The sequence below is a fragment of the Pituophis catenifer genome, unplaced genomic scaffold (genome assembly GCF_029215685.1).
Source record: "Pituophis catenifer annectens isolate HBS135680 unplaced genomic scaffold, rPitCat1.0.hap2 SCAF_14, whole genome shotgun sequence".
Classification (NCBI taxonomy): Eukaryota; Metazoa; Chordata; class Lepidosauria; order Squamata; family Colubridae; genus Pituophis; species Pituophis catenifer.
This window is the reverse complement of record NW_027256894.1, coordinates 15,843,742-15,849,210: the sequence shown is the minus strand read 5'-3', so window position 1 is coordinate 15,849,210 and position 5,469 is coordinate 15,843,742.

The window sequence follows — 5,469 nt, the reverse complement described above, 5'->3', positions numbered from 1 at the left end:
CCGGGGCGGGGATAATCGCCTCCCCTGCGCCGTTCGGGCCGGCCTTCCGCGGAAAGGGGCCGGGCCGGCCGAGAGGATGCCTGCCGGGCGCTTCCTTCCCGCCCCAACGCCGCCTCCTCTGGGTGGTTTTCAAGGGAAAGGGCGCTCCGCTTGGCTCGTGCGCCAGGACGCATCTGGAGAGAAGCCGGCCTCTTTCGGGTACGGAGCTGTCGGCCGCCCCCGGGAGAACCACCCACCCACCCCGCTCCCCCCAGGATTCTGCTTGGCATCGGAGGCGGCTGGGCATCGCCTTCTCCCGGGTTGGCTTTTTGCAGCCGCTTGCTTGGGGCGCCCTGCTTTACTGTCCTCGCCTCCAAATGTTGCCTTGGGGTGCAGCTGCTGAGGTTGGGTGCCAGGCGCTTTTTTGGAGGGCGACTTGGGTGTTTTGGTTCCTGTGGCTTGGCTTTAGAAACTCGAGGCGGCCCACAGGGGCCTCACAACTACTTTTGGTGGAAGGAAAAAAGGATGGACCAAACCCAAGTCAACTATCTCAAAGGTACTCCATCCCCCAGCCAAAAAAGGCAATTGTTTGTTTTACTCTGAAAATGTTTCCCTTCTCAACCAAGAAGCTTCTTAGGTTCTAACGAATGGGTGGGGGATGGAAAGACTTTGTAATCAGCCAGTCTTTTGGGGGGGGGGGGTTGAGACAAAAAACGAGAACACCCAGTTGCCTTTTGAAGAAAGAAAAAAAAAAACTTTGGGACAAGCATGACCTGGATGATTGAGAATCTTGGTAGACAATTATCCTATTAGATACAGGATTAGTTAAGTCAGTGTTTCTCAACCTTGGTAGCTTGAAGATGGGTGGACTTCAACTCCCAGAATCCCCCAGCCAGCAGCGCTGGCTGGGGGATTCTGGGAGTTGAAGTCCACCCATCTTCAAGCTACCAAGGTTGAGAAACACTGAGTTAAGTGGACTTAAGAGTCTTGTTTTATGCCAACGGTGGTTGAAACTTGCATCATTATGTAGTAGGAGAGCTCTAGACCACGGCATTCCTGTCAGCAAATATGTATAACCCAACTGGGTGTAAATCAGCTTTCGAATGATTCCAAAATAATTATTGCATGTTCTAATTTTTTTTTTTTGCAGCTCACTTTTATTATTTGATGTTTTATTTTAACAACAGTTTTTGGTTGCTGCAACTTAAAGCCATTCTGCTTCTCTCCACCTGGGGGTTTGCTAACGAATGTAAGAAAGGTGGGGCTCTTATACTTTTCACAAACTCCAATGAGGAAGGGAGGGGTAATTCATTCTGTGTTTGAAACCGCAGTTTACCTGTTGGCCAAAACGGAAGTTTCCACACTGGATCAGAACATCTGCAAATACTTGTATGAGCGAAGGACTTGCCCTTCTAGGCCAGAGGCTAATATGACTTGGAACACCAGATGGATCTGCTACTTCACAACTGTAGTCATTTAATTGAAGTACATATATGGAGATGCTTTGTGCTTTAATGCATTATGAATTACCTTGGAAGGGCATTTTAAAAATGATGTGCAAATAATGAAACGAGCGATCTCAAAGTGCCAAATATGAATATGCTGGCAGTTATATATATTCAAAAGACACTCTTTGGAATGTCAAATTGATTGTACGCATAGACAATAGCCTTCAATTGCAAAATCAACAAGGACACTTAGACTAGGTCACTTAGCAAGTGTAATGGGATTTAAACTGTATGTTCGTCTATTTTGCTTATTGTATGAACAGCAGTACAATGGAAGACGACATCCTTGTCAACTTTTTTGTTTCTTCAATGCAAGGCCATGCAAGTAAAAACTATAAATCTAACTCCAGATAAACACAATAGGGCAATATTAGAAATTGGGTTCTGGAAGAGAGAAGGCCTTTATGATTACTCTAAATTTTAGTATATCAGTGGTCGAGATTCTGTTCTTAATAGTAGTTAAGAAATTAATATCCCCTAATCTTGACAGTTATTTATTCTATAGTTTGTGAGGTATAGTACTCCTTACAAGAATTCTGTAATTCTTTATTACAGAATGTAACTAATCTTGCTTGCTATAAGCAATTATACTCAAATGACATGTAAAAGCTCCAATAAAACATTACTATATTTATACATGCTATCCATGACTTATTGAATTAGTTTTTTTAATCTAAATACCTGGATTTAGGCAATATATTAAATCATAAACCAGTCCATCGTATTTTTGCTATGTGAATCTATTCAATGCTATTAATATAACTGACCCCCTGCTGCGTAATACAGAACGAGGGGGGCAAAACTAGATTTTACAAACTATCACAAATTAGGAAAAAAATTAAATGTCTTCAGTGTATAGTTATTCTACAGAAATAAGTGGAATGTAATAATTAGAGAATGCAAATGACTTAAAAATCAGTTTCATTCAAATCTGTAAACATTTGAGAATATGGTTTTATTAAAGACAGAGAATAATGAACAATGGATGGTAGATTCTAAGGAGGAAAAGGCTTATTATTCAAGGTTATTCTGCAGTGGCATTCACTGTGTAGATCCTATTTTTTATAATTACTGGTAGCACTTATATTTCATCTTTTCTCTAGGCGCTCGAAGTAACAGTAGTTGCAAATCAGTCCCAGGATTCTGACTTCCAGCTTGCTAATAGAGCAGTTTTGAGTCCAAATGACTTTTTGATATTGCAACGTGTTAATTTACACTCTTATGTTCCATCGAAATGCATCAGCCCAACAATAAACTTTTCAGAAATCAGATTTAATAATTTCAAACTTCCTATAAAAATGTCTTCTTGAAACTTTTTACCATTTACCTCACCTTTTTTTCTGTTAAAACTTGCAAATTTATTATAGGATAGCCAGTAATGGGACACAATGTCCCAAATGAAAATTGAATTCTTTTTTTAACACATGAGCATATAGTTTTAGTAATTCTCATCTGTATAGCTTACTTGCTTTTCAGATTTTCTGAAAATGTAAACGCATTCATAAACTTCATTTCTCCCTTTTTTTATCTAAGTTCTGTTAACAAAAAATATTTTGGTTATACAAATAACACACAAAACAGTATACTGTGCTATATTCACAATGGATTCTGGAACATTAGAAATTTGTACTGAATTTCAGGATATCTGCCTGGACACTGAATATTAAAATGAACATGGGCCATGTAGCATAACATTCCTAAAGTCACAATAAATTTACAATAGATAACTTAAACCAGAAAAAAAAAAATCAATTTTTGAATGGTTGAGGTACTACTTTATTTTAAACCAACCAAAATATGGCATGACTTGAAGCAAAAAATTCATGCAATACTTTATAAAACTATCAGTGAGTTGTTGTAAAGAAGCATGATTGTAACTTCTGAGTAGAACATGTAATTTAACTTACTCATGCTTCACATACATCTGCCAATAAAGACTGAATATTAATTGTATTTAATAAAGATACAACACAGTATACTGTTTCATATGTTGTTTAACCAGAATCTCTTTTAACTACTGATAGGATTTAAATGAAGTTCAGGTTACATTGCCAAATCACAGAAATTCTGTATATAATCCAGTATGTCAACTCTAAATTGTTTTCCTACATCAGGTAATGGGATGTTTTCTTACTTGAGTATCTTCATGGTAAATTAGCCATTGTTCTGTCTACTAATTGGATGGCCGTTGGAATTTATCCAAAATGATCCATTAGAAAATACAGGATCCTTTTATGTAAAGAGATGAACACCCTTTCATCTTCAAATTGTTTCAGATTTGTTTCAAGTAATAAGTTGCCTGAAACAAACAAACAAATAAAAGACTAGTTAGCATTATAGCATCTGATAAATATGGAACAATCTCCTAGCTTATATATAACAATGCACATTACAATATAGTTATAACACGGGTAATAATTTTGTGCTTTCAAGTCAGCCTTGGCTCCTGGTGACTAGAAAACAAAACTAAACTGTTGAGGCTTTGGAGTTCAGACAAACATCTGCCACACAAACCAAAAAATCTCTGGATAGTGGACATAGCAATGCAGCCAAAAAGAAAGAACTGGAGAAAATAAGTAAATATAAAGGTCTGCAAATAGAAGTAAAATAAACACGGCAAAAGAAGATAGTACCAAGAGTAATAGGAGCCTTGGTTGCAATCTCAAAACCACTTGAACACCAACTGCATTGACAAAATCACCACTGGTCAATTGCAGAAGGCAGCTTTACTTGGAATATTTTACATCCTGCAATGTTTAATATTAAAAAAATCTTTGTTCTTGGGAAAGATTCGATACGTGAACAAAAAAAAGGTCAAATCCAGCCTAAACATCTGGCTAGATATGCAACCAATTGCAAAAGGAAGCTTTACTTGGAATATTTTACATCCTGTAATGTTTAATATTAAAAAAAAAAAGTGTTCTTGGGAAAGATTCGATACGTGGACAAAAAAAAGGTCAAATCCAGCCTAAACATCTGGCCAGATATGCAACCAATTGCAAAAGGAAGCTTTACTTGGAATAGTTTACATCCTGCAGTTTAATATTACACATCTGGATTCTTTGGAAAGGCTCGATATGTGGACCAAAAAAATATATCAAATCTAGTCAAGACATCTGGCCAGCTATGCAATGAATCATAATACCAGGGACATTATTAGGGACATAAAGCAGAGCTCCATAAGACTGGACACTTCTGTACAGGCAGTCCTCGACTTACAACAGTTTGCTTAGTGACCCTTCAAAATGACAACAGCACTGAGAACGTGACCGATGACCATTTTTCACTCATATGACCATTGCAGCATCCCCCAGTCATGTGACTGTGACACTCAAGATGCTTGACAACCGATTCATTTATGACGGCTGTAGGATGACGTGATCCCCTTTTGCGACCTTCTGAGAAGCAAAGTCAACCGGGAAGCCAGATTCACTTAACAGCCGTGTTACTAATAATTTAACCACCGCAAGTGATTCAACTAAACAAACGTGGCAAGAAAAATTGTAAAAATTGGGGGGCGGGGGCGCGAAACTCACTTCTAACAAATTTCTCACTCGGCAACATAAATTTCGCGCTCAACTGTGGCCATAAATCGAGGACTACCTATATATGCACTTTCCTAGCGCCAATCTCTTGCCTTTTCTGCACAATCAAGATGCATTAAGCTCATAGGGTTAGTAGGCTGCCATTTGGAAGCACCAGATCCAAAATAACGGACAGATATGGGTAAAAAGCTGCTGCAATTTAATTTAATGAGTTTAGTCAGGGTTGTTGTTTATTTCTTGCAGTCTGGAAATTTTTTTTTTTTTTTTTTAAAAGTCAGAGGCTAATTCAGACATGGTGGGGGTTGCGTTCAGGAGTCTGAAGGGCTGTTGCAAGATTTAAATCCTCCATTTCACACACACACACGCCCCTCACCAATGGACCCCAAAGGGGACGGTGGGGGGGGCGGCGGGGGTCTCAACCAAGGTCACACTTCTTT